Below are 14868 nucleotides of genomic sequence, written 5' to 3'. Positions count from 1 at the left end.
CTTCTCCCAGAGATGTAGCTAGGTTTGAATAGCTTTCTCAGCAACTTTCCTGTCTTAGAATGGAGTTTCCAAAATAAAGACTTTAGTTTGTTCTCAAGGCAGTTAAGGCACTGTATAGACGGGCCCTATCGGAATCCATCCTGTTTTCCAGTCACCTGGAATAAAAAGGTACAAAGAGTTGCCAGAGTGAAAACTGGTGATAGCTCCTGTACCTTCAGTGGCTGGAAATTTCTGCAGATGTTATGTATCATATAACCAGGTAACAAGCTTATGCAAAAATAAAAACCATTTGGTTTGAAAGGTGCTGCCACATTTCTTCTTCTTTTCATCCCCCTTCCTTCCTCTTTTTTATGCTGCAAGAGATTAATGCAGCTTCTTATTTGAAAACAACACGGGCTAATATCCCCTTGTTTGTACAACCATGTACAAGAACACACTCCAGTTTTCACTCTGGCAACCTTAGTCACCACCCTAGGCTTACTAGGAAGGGAGTTCCTGAACCCAGATGCAGTCATGGAGTAAATTCTTTCTTATGTTCCCACTAAATATGTCTGTGAGGGTGATGGGATGGAGAGAGGCACATCCTCAAAGATCCTAGGCTGATGTGGGAAGATATGATCCTTCAGATAGCCTGGATCTGGGCTTTGTAGTTCACTTTATAGTTCCCTTGGAAATGAACTTGGGAACAGATTGGCAGCCAATGAAGCTGTTGTCACAAGGGAGTCATGTACTCCCTCTAACCCATACCACCAACTTTCTGTAGCTAGTTATTCTTCCCAGGGAGCCCATCTGTCCTCCAGCCTTGCTCCAATGGCAAGAGAGAGAGCGTGTGGAAGAGGGTGGTGAAATGGAGACCATGCCTTGGGGGTACAAAATGATGGGTAAAAGAGACACAAAACCAGTTGACTCTCTCTCTCTCTCTCTCTCTCTCTCTCTCTCAAGGTGAAAGACCCTGACCCATAGTCTCCTTTCTCTTATCACTAAATACCAGATTGCCAATTGTATTTTCAGTTTCACTCAAGACATTTTTTTATAACTTTATACTTAAATCTCAAACTGAACAGCTAGAAGATAAATGTGTGAGGAGGTCCCCACACCACCAGTATCAAAGATGCATGGCTGGCCTTATAATTTCTAAGAGATACCTAGTGCTTAAGGCAAGTGTTCACTGACCTAAGAATTTTAAATACTATGAGAATAATTTATCAGGGAGGTACAAAGGTTCCTTTCATTTTCTTAAATACAATGTCCTCCTAAAGCAATGTCCCTAAATATCTGAAAAATTATTGGAACAAACAAACAAACAATAATGAATAACCAACTTACCTTATTGTTTAATTTTCCTCCTGTATATGATGAGGGTTTCTTTTTAAAAAAAAAAAATCTCAACCAAGAGTTGCAATGGATACCTTAGGAATCAATAAAGAGTTATGTCTCTTGCTTCTCCTTCACTGTCAAGTGAAGGACCTTTACAGATACAGAAAGTTATCTATACCTACACAGATAACTGTACCTATTCATTCTTACACAGTTTCAAATTTATATAACCTAGATGTGTGTAGAATTGTCTCTCCCAGCGTACAATATCTCTCCCAGTCTATTGTTTCTCTCAGTTTCCATTTGTCATTTGATTTTTTTTGTAAATGTCTCCAGTTCAGGGAAGGGAAACTAGTTCTGTTTTCATGTTACACCATCGGAACAACTTCTTGGGAGGGGTGGAAAATTGCAAAATGCCTCCTTCTGCTTGGGGGAGGAGGGGAACAGAAAAAGAGAAGAATCCCTTAGCATATATGTTCTTCTCTGCATGTCAAAACACAAATCTGAGTGAGATTGATGCCCAGAATTGGGAAAAATTCCTTTTGGCAATTGCATTTACAGCTACCATTGGCCATCCTAGTGGCTGTGCTAGTTTTTGTTAAGGAAAATGCAACATGGGATATACAGTGAAAGAAATAAAACATGTATGTGAGAGTCAGGATGACTCAGCAAAAGCAATTAGGAGCCACACAGGTGTAAATGGTAATGGAATTAGCAAGTCCTAAATGCCAAGGACAGAAATGCAAAGTGGATAATTGAACACACCTGAGAATAGTTAAAGTGGACAAGGTGAAATGATGAAATCATTAATTGTGGGATGAACCAAGAGAACCAATGAAAATGGATGTACACGCCCACTGGGTGGAAACTGACAAGAGTGGGTGGTGTTTTCCAATGACTATAATAATGGCTATGAATCCCAATGTATTTTGTGGGTAGTCGTGGAGCTGTATATAGTAGAATAAAGTAGATCTTTTATATAAGACTACTGAGTTGTCTGGTGTCTTGAGTGAAGATACAAGAGCCAGCTGGATCCTGAAGAAGTGTGAAGACTTCTATGGAAGCAAGAGTGAGAAGGCTTGGAGAGTTTGTCAGGGTCTTCAGCCTATTCTCTGTAATTCTGCAGCTTTAGAGCAAAGCTTTAACCACTGGCCAAAACTGGTCAGCGCCGGTGCGTAACAAGGTGGTGAGTTCGAGCCAGAGGTGAAGAGCTACAACTCCCATCATCCCTGACAGTTTTGAGATTCTGGATTGTTGTAGTTCAAAAAGTCAGTTTTTCCTAGCTCTGGATTCTAGCTAGTAATGAATGAGTGGGCCTATAATAATTTGTAATTTGTTCACCTAGTTATAGAGCTAAGATTATACATTCAAATAGGAGTGCTCTGTTGTGCACATTTCTGAATGATGTTCAAAATTTCTGCATATGTGCATTACCAAAATGAATAATAGGACTGGAACAGATGTAATATGCCATTCTCCCCTGCCCCTAGCCTTTCAGATTGATACATTCCTATTGCAAAGAGTAATTGTGGCTGGCTGGCTGGGTTAAAATACCATACCACATGCATAGGCATTGCAAATGAGACATCTTCATATCCTTCAGAAAAATAAAGGGTTGCTGCAGTCAACATCTGAGCATGCACAAAGGTGGTAGAGTTGAATGCTTGGTCATGCAGAATACATTCCTAGAAAATAGAAATGAACTTCTAAACAATCTGAGTTTGAATTACAAAAATAAGCCAAAGTAAGGCATTATCCAATATGCTATTAAAAAACTGAAGTTAATTTATACTTGCATTTAATGTAATTGGTGGTTGTATATTAGCTAAAGCTTTGGTTATAATGGTAGAGGTAGTAGTAGTAATTATAAGTACAACAGCAAATTTAAACAAGAATCCAGTTGCTAAAATAACTAGAGAGCAATTAAATGCTTCTCTGCAAGATCACTGCAAGATCACTGAAGAATAATTGGATGCAATGTATCTCTTTTTCCACCTGTACAGATGTATGTCTGTCTGTGTCTTCCTTGAACAATTGGAACTCTGACAAAATAATTGTTCCAGCCATTGCTATTTTGCTACTTTGCTAATTTGCTACTTTGCTACTTTGGCTTCATTCCCACTTACAAATAAATTACTTTGCAATCCGAATTGATGGATCGGTTCTGCAACACACTACATTTGCCTCAATCACATTTTCTTGCTGTAAAATAAAATAAAAAACTCCACTTGTGGTTCACATTGATGAATGAATAGATTTGATTTAAACTGTTTCCTGCAGGAGTCTCTCAAAATAACCCACCTGAAGTTCACATTGGCAAATTAATCAGTTCAATTTGAAGTGTTTTCACTGGATTTTTTTTCTCTGTCCATCAATGCAATTGCATTCGCGTACTTCCATATGAGAGTCGAAGGTTGGGTGGATGCAGGTGGTTAATTTCCGCTTCCACACCCAGCAACCCCTTATCACGGCATAGTAAATCAATTCCGATCCACATTTCATTCACACTCACACTGCATCAATTCATCAATTCAATTCTTCAAATTGATTCTTCAAATCATTTCCAATCCGCATCTGGTTCACACTTGCATGGAATCAATTTATCCAAAAAGACACTGAAAAAATCAGCGTTAAAAAGACACAAGTTAAATGGGTCTAGTGCATGGCCCCCATCTCCAAATCAGCAATTTGATTCAAGTGCGAACCAGGGTCATTTTCAAACTGATTTGCAAAATGGTTTGAAATGAGGCCTTTGATAGTAATAAGGATTACAATGCCATGATCTTGAAATCCATCAGTAAACTAGACATGAGTTCTGAAGCTGCCAATTGTGCCAGCAGAAGATGCAGTGGGGCTGAATACTGTGGAATCAGAAAAGTCCACCTGTGAAATCCTGGGGTCAATCCATCTGGATTTTCAAGGCCCCCTTTACTTAATATTCTCATTTTTTAAAAAATATGACTTGTTTTTCCTCGTCTAGAAGCATTAACTCCCAAATTTTGGCCCACCAGGTGTTTTGGACTTTGACTCCCAGACCATTGGCCAAGATAGCTGAGCCTTCTGGGAGATGAAGTCCAAAACACCCAGAGGACCAGGGTTTGGGAGTCACTGCTCTAGAGCAAGGTGTTTGTTGTTAACCACCCTCAAGCCAACTTTGACTCATGGCAAACCTGTGGATGAGACATCTCCAAGACCCCTTGTCCTCAACCACTCAGCTCAGGTCCTGCAGATTCAGGCCCTTGGCCTCCCTGACTGAGTTAGCCACCTGGCCTGCAGTTATCCTCTCTGTCTACTGTCCTAGTTGAAAAATCTCATCTTCCTCTTAAAGCTGGAAGAATGTGTATAACAACTTCCAGAACCAGTAAAATTGTCAGTAAGAAGAAGTGAAGCCTGTGAAGTACAGTGTGGTCCAGATGAGTAGAAGGCCTTGGTTGAACTTCAGGCCTTATTCTGAATGAATGAAGCTGCTTATGAATGATGCTGCTATTCTTCCTAACCTTATTCTGACAATTCCCATATAACACAAAAAGGGGAATGTCAAGACAAATTAAGGAACACACTAGATTCATGGGATCCAAAGTCTTCTCATTTCCTTGACACCACTCCCAACCCCTAAAACTGGCATACAGTGAGGGAAACTAGTATGTGCTTAAAGGTGCTCTCTCAAGAAGGGAAATATGCCTCTTTTTGTAGCAAGTGATTTTCCTCACCTACCTGTTGTCGCATTTAATGTGCATTGTTTGTGACTGAGTCGTTGGACATTAAACATGGGCTTAATTTGCAAGTCTGTTTTCTGGAACACATTTCACTGAGGAAATCCTGTCATCTTAATCACAATTGAATCATGGAGAATATATCTTAGTTTAATGTCTGTCCTGACACTTTTGAGACCAATGAGAGAGGAAACATTTAAAAAGGAGATACCAATGGGTTAAAAAAATGAGGTGACAAGAAGCAAAAAGTCCCCCCCCCTTTAGCTATGATTTGTGCAGACTGGCTTAGTTTATGATTGCCATTTACACTACCACACCTCCTTCCCCAACTACATACACGAGTAGGATGGGTTTGTTAGGGTGTTATCATACACACTGTGACCTGGGAGTAAGGTATACTGAATTCAAAAAGGCTTGTTTCTAGATAGATACACACAGAACGTTATTATTTGTGGTAGCACTAATTTTTGAAGATATTTGTGTTCTTTTGGTTGGCTTAATAAAGATATTAAAATAATATATATTTTAGAGGTTATTTTTCATTATGTCCAATATTGCTACATTTGCTTTTCTAGAAACTGTGTTGCAGTCACCTGCTGGCTTTTAATACTTAACACACATGCCAGCAGTTTGGAAAGGACTCATATTTAGGAGCTACAAAGAAGGGTCAAAATGAGAATATTGCACACCCAAATTAGGGTTGCCATAGCGTCGGACCTCCAAACCGGGGAAAATGTAGGACAAAATTTTCCCTCACGATCGTGGCGGGGAGCGGAGGCCAAGCGGCGAGGGAAAGCCTCCACTTAAGGAGGCTTTCCCTCCCCGCCTGGGCCCCGGGCCTCGCCACGATCGGAGGCCAGGATTGGGGCCTCGCCTCGTCCCTGGCCCCCGCAGGGACCAGGAAGGAGGGGAGCAGGCCGGCGGCGATCGCCGCGGCCTCGCCTCGTTCCTGGCCCCCGCAGGGACCAGGAAGGAGGCGAGGAGTCTGCAGGGAGGCGGGGAGGTTGGCGCGGCTGCGCCCAAGACGTGCCGCCTCCCTGCAGCCTCCTCCGCCCCAGGCCTCGCTGCCCTCCTTTTCCTCCGCGCGGCCATGCGCGGTGGAGGAGGAGGAGGGCAGCGAGGCCCCAGGGTTGCCTAGCAACCCCGCTGCAACCGGGCTTTTCCCGGTTTTTGGCGGCACCCGTGCCGTGACCGGGCAGGAAAAACCCGGTTGCAACCTGGTTATGGCAACCCTAACCCAAATGAGAATACCTCCCTTTACAATGAAATTTTCCTTCATTCTCCATATTGCTAGCATTACAGTAACTTAAAACTTCATTTGAACATTTAGAAATACACTTTAGACATCTAAAGAAAAGGGACAGTCAAAGTTCCCAAGGGAATGCAAACAGAGCAGATAAAAGCGGTCTAGGGAATTTATGACACTGAGTTTTTACCATGCAGAAACAGGATTTAAAATAGTGAAATCCTGCAGGATCATTTTCACACAATGTTGTGTATGAACACATACACAAAGTGAAAAAAATCCCACAAAAGTGGGATTGTTTTCATATGACGTCGTAGGCATTGAGCATTAACAAGAAAATAAACCTCACAGAAAGTGGACAAAATTAGCTGTTTTTTAATTTTGCTTTAATGCTGTATGCCCCTCATGATTGTCAAAACGATCCCACTTTTGCAGGCATTTTCCTAGATTTAAATCCCGTTTTTGCACTGGATTTAGGCACTTAGCCTCATATGTGACAAACTTCTAAATGTAAACAGTTTTCAAAATCTCACTTTCTGCAATTTTTGAAATGGAAGTCCTGTAGGAAATTTGCATTTTAATGGGAAGAATTCCTGTTTGGAGTGGCAATGCCCTCAGTCTGACACACATATACCCATCATAAATTCTAAACTCTACTTTTCTGGTATGTTTTATACAAGAGTGGGCTCATAACATGGTGATCTCTATAGTTCACCCTTGCCAGCTTCCTCTTTTTCTAGCATGTTGTGTGAGTTTGGTTGCACATTTAGCTTTAAAAGAATATATCTGTTCTCTTGAGGTTTCGTAGTTTTAAAAAAGAAAGCATTGTCCATTTCCATGCCAGAAAGAACTGCTAATTGATTGTAAAATTAAATTTGCATGGATTATAAGTGCCAGCACTTTCACAATTAGCAGAGGGAAGCTTTCAACAGACTCAGGCTGGCAGTGGTGCTGGCCAAAGGTTATTCAAGCAGAAGATAACAGTAAAAAGAAAGCAAACAAAAAAAAAACCCTCTCTCTTCTTCTGTTAACATAGGCATTGCTGGGAAAAGGATCTCCACTCAAGCTGAGCTCTCTCCAGATTGCCTCGCACACTTGATGGCGCTGTGGAATTAATAAATAAAATCCTCATGGGAAAAGTGCCCATGATTCTTGATCCAGCTGCAAACACTTAGCAAACATTTACTACTAGGATGACAGTCCACTACAGTGCCTAAAGGGTTTTTTAAAAGGACATCATTCTTCTGTAACTCCCAATGAATTTTGCTAGTGCCCGTGTAATGTCCCAAGGAAGGAAGGAAGGAAGGAAGGAAGGAAGGAAGGAAATTGACTAGACTTGATGATGCTTGAGAACCTTTCTAGATCCTTGGCACTATGACTTATGTTTGCTCTTGAGGTTCATAACCTTTTCAGCAGCCTTGCCCTAACTAGATCCAACTGAGCATACAGAAGCCACATTGGGATAGCAGACAGTGGATTCATGTCTTTGAAAGTCACAGAACAAAATCCTATTTCCTACTGCCCATCTTTTCATTTTCCCCACCATCATCCACACAATTCCTTAAAGGAAATAGGGATCCTTAACAAGCATGCCAAAGCAGTCTATCTGTTCTGTACTCTTGATGGCTGAATTTCTGTGAACAACAACTTCCTTTTTCTTTGAATGCTGATTTTTGTCATTTGAGCATATAGCACAGATGACAGCATTGCTTTTTCAGGAAGAAAATTCATAGTTGAATGAAGACTAATTTCTCTTAGAAATTAATAAGCATTACTTCAGAATTATAACTCCCATGACTCCCCAAGCTGGGAAATTATGGTAGTTATTATCCATCACATCTGGGTGCTGCCCTGGTGTGGGAGTTTCTCATTTTTCCAGTCTTAATTTTTGCTCATCTTAAACTTGATTTTTAAAAAAGAAAGAAAAGAAATGATGTATGAAAATTTGTATGGACTTACATGCACATTTCCTCAAAAACATGCATTTCTATGTGTAATTTTATCTAATATACAGAGTTTTTGCACATAATGTCCCTAACAGAACAGATTTTAAAAAAAATTTCAATAAGGGCAAAATACCAAAAAAAATTGTAAGCTTATTTTTTGGCACGACTTTTCCTTCAATTCTTGTGTGACCCCTTAATAATGACTAGTTTCAGTTTGTTTATGGGTGTGAAAGTGCAAATAAAGTACACATTAAAATACAAAGCAAATGAATTCTCCTCAACCCAAATTCAGTGCCTCTGTCAAGCAAGGATGATTTTCATTTTCAGATTCCTTTCCCTGATGAACTATTGACTTTGTCTGAGCATTTCAACAATACCTAGTTAGCTGTATGATTTGTTAGTGTTGCCATCAGCTGGCTCTCTAGGAATTATTTTTTTAATATTTTTTAAAGAAATTGAATTGATTGTGGCTGCCATTACCATTTGACATCATAAAAATGAAGAACAAGTACAGTAAAAGTTATCATTGTGTGGGAACACCTTTCTTGTCTCTAGATCACTCCACTCCTACTATCTCTGCTATGTATCTCAAAAATGTTACTTACCAGAGATGTCAAAGAGTTCCAGTAGGCGAGGGGGGGGGGAGTAGCCTTGGTCCATAAATGCTCCTTCACTTAGACCAGAAAACCTATTTGGAAAACAGACCATATCGAGTGTATTTACTTGGTCCTGAAGGCTAGGGACAGTCTGGGGATTCTGTTGGTCTATCATCCACCCCGTGGCCTAACAGACTCCCTGGCCGAGCTGACACAACTGGTCTTGGAGCTGGTGTTGGAGTCTCCCAGGCTTCTGGTCCTGGGGGACCTCAACATCCCCTTCGAGGCTGGCTTATCAAATCTGACAGGTGCAGCTCGGGAGTTCATGACTTCCATGACAGCCATGGGCCTGTCCCAATTAGTCTCGAGCCCTACACATCATGTGAGTAATTCACTCGATGTGGTCTTTAGTACGGACTGGGAATATCCGTGGGCAGAGGTCATATCCACCACTGCTCTGTCATGGATGGACCATTTTCTGGTCAAAGTGGGACTGAAGGTTACTACCCAGACCCCCCTCGGGGGTGGAGGGCCTATTAGAATGGCCCACCCTCGAAAGCTGATGGAACCCAAAAGGTTCCAAGAGGCTCTAGAGGGTTATATGGTTGGGAATGATGGCGATTCAGTCGAAGCCCTGGTTGATATCTGGGATAACAATCTTACCAGAGCTATAGACTCTATCGCTCCCAAGCGTCCTTTCTAGTCCGCTCCAAATAGGAAACCATGGTACATGCAAGATCTTCGGAATATGATCTGCACAACGACTAGAGCACTACTGGCGGAAGCATCAGTCATTACCTGACAAGACACACCATAGTGCCTATTTGAAGGCCTATGGAGTGGCAATAGACACAGCAAAGAACTTGTTCTATGCTGTGCGTATTGCGTCTGCTCAGTCTCGCCCGGCAGAGCTGTTCAGGGTGGTGAGAGAATTGACTCAATTACCTCCCACCCAGAACCCTCTTTTAGAACCAACAAAAGCCTGCTGTGATGCTTTCAATGACTTTTTTGCAGACAAAATCACTCAGATAAGGACTGATCTGGACACGGGTATTGTAACAGAAACAATAAGAGAGGTATCCAGTGACTCCGCAGACTATATTAAACTGGATCAATTTGAATTTGTAAATACCGATGAAGTGGACAAGCTTCTTGGCAGTGTAAAGAAGACTACTTGCCCCCTTGACCCTTGCCCTTCATGGTTGACTGTTCAAGGAGGTGATGCAATAAAAAAATTATTACAACATATAATTAATGCATCCTTCAGGGAGGGTAAATTTCCAGAAAAACTCAAACAAGCAGTGGTTAAACCACTTCTGAAAAAAACCTTGATCCCTTAATTTGAAATAACTACAGACCGGTCTCCCTTTTACCATTCTTGGGCAAGGTGATCGAGAGGGCAGTTGCCTTGCAACTCCAAGCTGTCTTGAATGAAGCCAATTATCTAGATTCATTTCAAACTGGCTTTAGGGTGGGATACGGAGTCGAGACAGCCATGGTCGCCTTGGTTGATGATCTCCGTCTGAGCACTGACAGGGGTAGTGTGGCCCTGCTGGTGCTTTTGGACATCTCAGCGGCTTTCATTACCATCTACCATGGTATCCTTTTGGATCGCCTGAGGGAGTTAGGTATCGGGGGCACTGCACTCCAGTTGCTCCGTTCCTACCTCTTGGGCAGGTCCCAGATGGTGGTTCTGGGGGACAGTAGCTCTTCAGTAAGAGAGCTGACATCTGGCGTTCCTCAAGGCACCATCCTGTCCCCCATGCTGTTTAATATCTACATGAAGCCGCTGGGAGAGATCATCTGGAGACATGGGGTGTGGTGTTATCAATATGCAGATGACACTCAAATCCATTTCTCTATGTCTCCTACTGTTGCAGTAACGGAGGATGGTATCTCTCCTCTGAATGCCTGCCTTAAGTCAGTAATGGGCTGGATGAGGGAAAACAAACTCAAGATGAATCCAGAGAAAACGGAGGTGCTAGCGATAGGTTCCCCTGGACCGGGAAGGGAAATTTGTCCACCTGTCCTGGATGGGGTCACACTCCCCCTAAAGGACAAAGTCCGCAGCTTGGGGGTACTCCTGAATTCGTCATTACAGCTGTCATCGCATATTGATGCGACATCCAGGAGTGCCTGTTATCAACTTTGGTTGATACGCAAGCTGCATCCCTGTCTGGAACAGAGGGACCTTGAAGCCGTGGTACACACACTGGTAACCTCTCGTCTTGATTTGTGCAATGCGCTCTACATGGGGCTACCCTTGTACCAAGTTCGGAAGCTTCAATTAGTTCAAAATATGGCAGCCAGACTGGTCACTAATACATCTAGATTTGACCACATTACACCGGTACTAAAATCACTTCACTGGCTACCAATTAGCTTCCGGGCACAGTACAAGGTGTTGGTTATTACCTTTAAAGCCCTACATGGCTTGAGCCTGAGTTACTTGCGGGAACGCCTCTTCCTACACAATCCACCCCGCACTTTGAGAGTTTCAGGAAAAAACTTTCTGGAAATACAAGCCACCAGATTGTGTATAACCTCTCAAAGAACTTTCACTGCTGTTGTCCCTAAATTGTGGAATAGCCTGCCGGAAGAGATCCATCTAACTACCGTCTTGGACACTTTCAGGAGGGCTATCAAGACGGAGCTCTTCCGGTGGGCATACCCTCCTGATCCTGATTAAGACACCATGTTATCTGTCAGATTGATTCCCTGTAATTGACCACTGTAGCATGTTTTGAATTTTTACTGTTCCTGGATTGTGATTGTATTTTAAGTATTGTATTTTACGGTATTGCATTTTATGATTGTATTTATGGTTTTATCAGGTTGCAAACCCACCTCAATCTGAAGGGAGAAGCGGGGCAATATAAATAAAACTATTATTATTATTATTATTATTGATAAAAATATTCAAATAGAGGGGGCTATCTAGCATGATTGATCTTGATCATGCTGACCAGAGCAAAAACAGAGAGGTTGCCCAAACTGTCCCCTTGGTCAGCCTGCAAATGGCTGCATCCTGGTCCAAGTAGGTCTCCTCTCTGCCCAACAATTCCATGAAACACAAAGACACCCCACCCCACCCCCATGGAGGAGCTTATACAAAGGGAAACTGTTCCAGGACCAGAACACACTTTCTGTTAATACCTGTAGTACAAGGCCAGCCCTACCATTAAATAGAAGGCGTCATCCAGCTCAGACAGCACATGCTGGAGGGCAGAGGAGACAATGGAGCTCATCATATGGATATTTAAATCTGTTTACCTCAATCCGGTTTAACCCTTAATTTAGGTGGCATCCTGATATTATCACAAGGTTTTAGGCTACAATTTTGCCACCTGAATACATCTCAGGCCCATCTCCACTTCCAGGAGGGCTCTGGCAGCCATTTCTTTTTCAAGCTGGAAAACTCATGGATCAAAAAAGAGCTGCGGGAAACAGCTCTGGAAGTGGGAAAGGACACAGGATGTATTCGAGTGGCAAAATTGGAGCCAAAAACCTTACAATAATATCAGGATGCTGCCTGAATTAAGGGTTAAACTGGATTGAGGTAAACTGATTTAAATATCATGCAATAAGCTCAATACTCTCAGCTATTTGCAATGAAGTTTCCAGATATTTACCTCAGTTGGATGATGGAGCAATACACACTACAAAACCTTCCTGTGTTCTCTAAGTAATCCTCCTGCTTGAAGTGTTCTGTTGCTTGTGTTAAACTAGCAGTCCAGTTAGTTTCTGAATGTGGGAGAGGACAACATTTTGTCTTTCACCTCAAGGAGAAGAATATGACTAGAACTGTGCTAGTGACTTGCACTGATATAAGTACAGGATATTTCCCTTGTACCATTCTTGCATGTACTATCTGTTTCACTTTTTAGGGCATTGCACCAGTGTTATATCCTGATTATGTTTGGCCAAGCAGAGTTCTGTCGCTCTAACTATTATGCACATTTGTACTTTGTCACACATTGCATAAGTGCATCTCCTAGGACACCTTTGCCTTATAACTCTCACACAGCAGGAGTATGCATCAGTGTGATGCAGTCTGCATGATTCATTGTACAATGATGCAACCCACACCATTGAATGTGGCATCCAACACTCAAGTGTAACTATACTGGTAAACATTCACACTGCATGATCCTTCTATTGGGACATTACTTGTCTCTGTTGTAGTAACACCATTATGTTTTTCTAGTCTACTTTTAATCAAAAGAATAAACATGATTTCAGTTTGAAACTGGTGGACAACAATCTACTGTAGAGTAAATAAATATAGCACCCAGAAGGCTGAGTTTGTAAAAGTGGTGTGGAAGTAGGGAAGAACAAGGTCCCTCACCTTGTTAGAAGAACAGGGCTGGACTCTCCTTTGTATCCTGTCTTCCCACTTTCTACTGGGAAGAGAATAGGTGTGTTCAGAGTGGAAGGCTGTGGTTGAAATTTCAGTTTGGAAGCTGAGGGAGGGCAAGTACCTTTCACTCCATTGATGGAGCCTTACTGTACCTCATCCTGTTTCACAATCTGTCAAGGATTAAAGTCACAGGAACTAGTGGTCAGAAGAGTGCTACAACTACCATGTGTGCATTTTAATTTTTAACTTGTCAGACTTGATGAAATTATATAGTGGACACTTTTGAAAAATCTTTCAGCTTCAATGCCAATTCAAATATCAATTTTGCATTTCTAAATAATTCTCTTTCGCTGTGGGCTTCTCTATCCTCTCCTTTTACTCTGGGCAAGTCTGATTATGGGGGGAATGGCAAAGAGATTATTTACTGGCTTCACAGAGGAAATGTCCAGGGTGGTGTTGATGAGGAGAAAATAAGAGGTGAATGGCTGTCCTAATTAAATGCAGATCTATGGAATAAATTAAAGCAGTTAGCCATGCATTGCAGCAGCTGCTCTCAGATCAGGCTGTATCTCAAAGAATGATGGGCAGGATAGAAAACTGAGAGGGTGGACATCCAGAAACTGCAGTACCACTGCAGAATCTCAACTTCTTAAAGGAAGCTGTTAGGAATGCTGGCTAGAAAGAACTGATAACTGCCTTGGCTGCATCTGCACTGCAGAATTAATGCAGTTTGACAGCACTTTAACTGCCATGGCCCTGTCCTTTGGAATCCTGGGAATCATACTTTGTTGTGGCACTAGAGCTCTACGACAGAGAAGGTTAAATATTCTCATAAATTTAAAATCCTCAGAATTCGAAAGAATTCAGCTGTGGAATTATTTCTGCAGTGCAGGTGCAGCTTTTGTCCCACAAACTGCAAACATGTAACAGAAGCACCATTTATAACAGTTAAGGCTGGAAGGAGGAATAGGGGACAAAATCTCTGAGTCCCAGGCATCTGCCTGGAGAGTGAACAAACAATACACTAAAAATAAGTGTTAATATCTCAATGTCTCAGAAGGTGATTATAATGTTTGGTGCTAAAATTAGAGAGGGGCCCCAATTATACTTCTTACCTGGACTCAGTGACATTGTAAGCCCTATAGATTACTGGTTTGGCCCAGCAGATGGGAAAACCCTAAGGAAAGGGGTGTACTTGCTGGTTAAATTCAGAAATAGAGGGAGAGATTAAGAGGATCTGCAGTAACAAGGGATAAGGAGTAGGTTCTTCTCACCTTGAAAAAAACAGTAGTGTTTTCAGCTACAATTTAAGTTGCCATAAATCAGAAACAAATTTGAAGGCACACAGCAACAGCAATTTAGCAAATTCTCGCAATTCCTCCAATATAATGGATGATATATCTGAATGTTTCCCAAGCCATTCCACCGAATTCCTTCTCACATTTGTTTGTCCTCCACTCATAATTTCTTTCTTGCTCTTAGCACCCCTTGTTTCCATTTAATGTTCGCCAAGGAAGATGGCTTCTTTGTTACTTTGTTGTTATATTGTTGCTATTATTGCTGTTGCTGTTGGTTTAGGGAGCTAAAATGTTTCTTATAGAAAATCCGCCAATGCAGCTTAGGTTCTGTCAGTCCCGTCCCAATTACTTCGAGTCTAGCTCGGTCTCTTCAAATCTTAACAGCTGTAGTT

The sequence above is a fragment of the Sceloporus occidentalis genome, unplaced genomic scaffold (genome assembly GCF_023333645.1).
Source record: "Sceloporus occidentalis isolate IW3139 unplaced genomic scaffold, rSceOcc1.0.p SCAF_5, whole genome shotgun sequence".
NCBI lineage: Eukaryota > Metazoa > Chordata > Lepidosauria > Squamata > Phrynosomatidae > Sceloporus > Sceloporus occidentalis.
Note: the sequence above shows the minus strand (reverse complement) of the source record.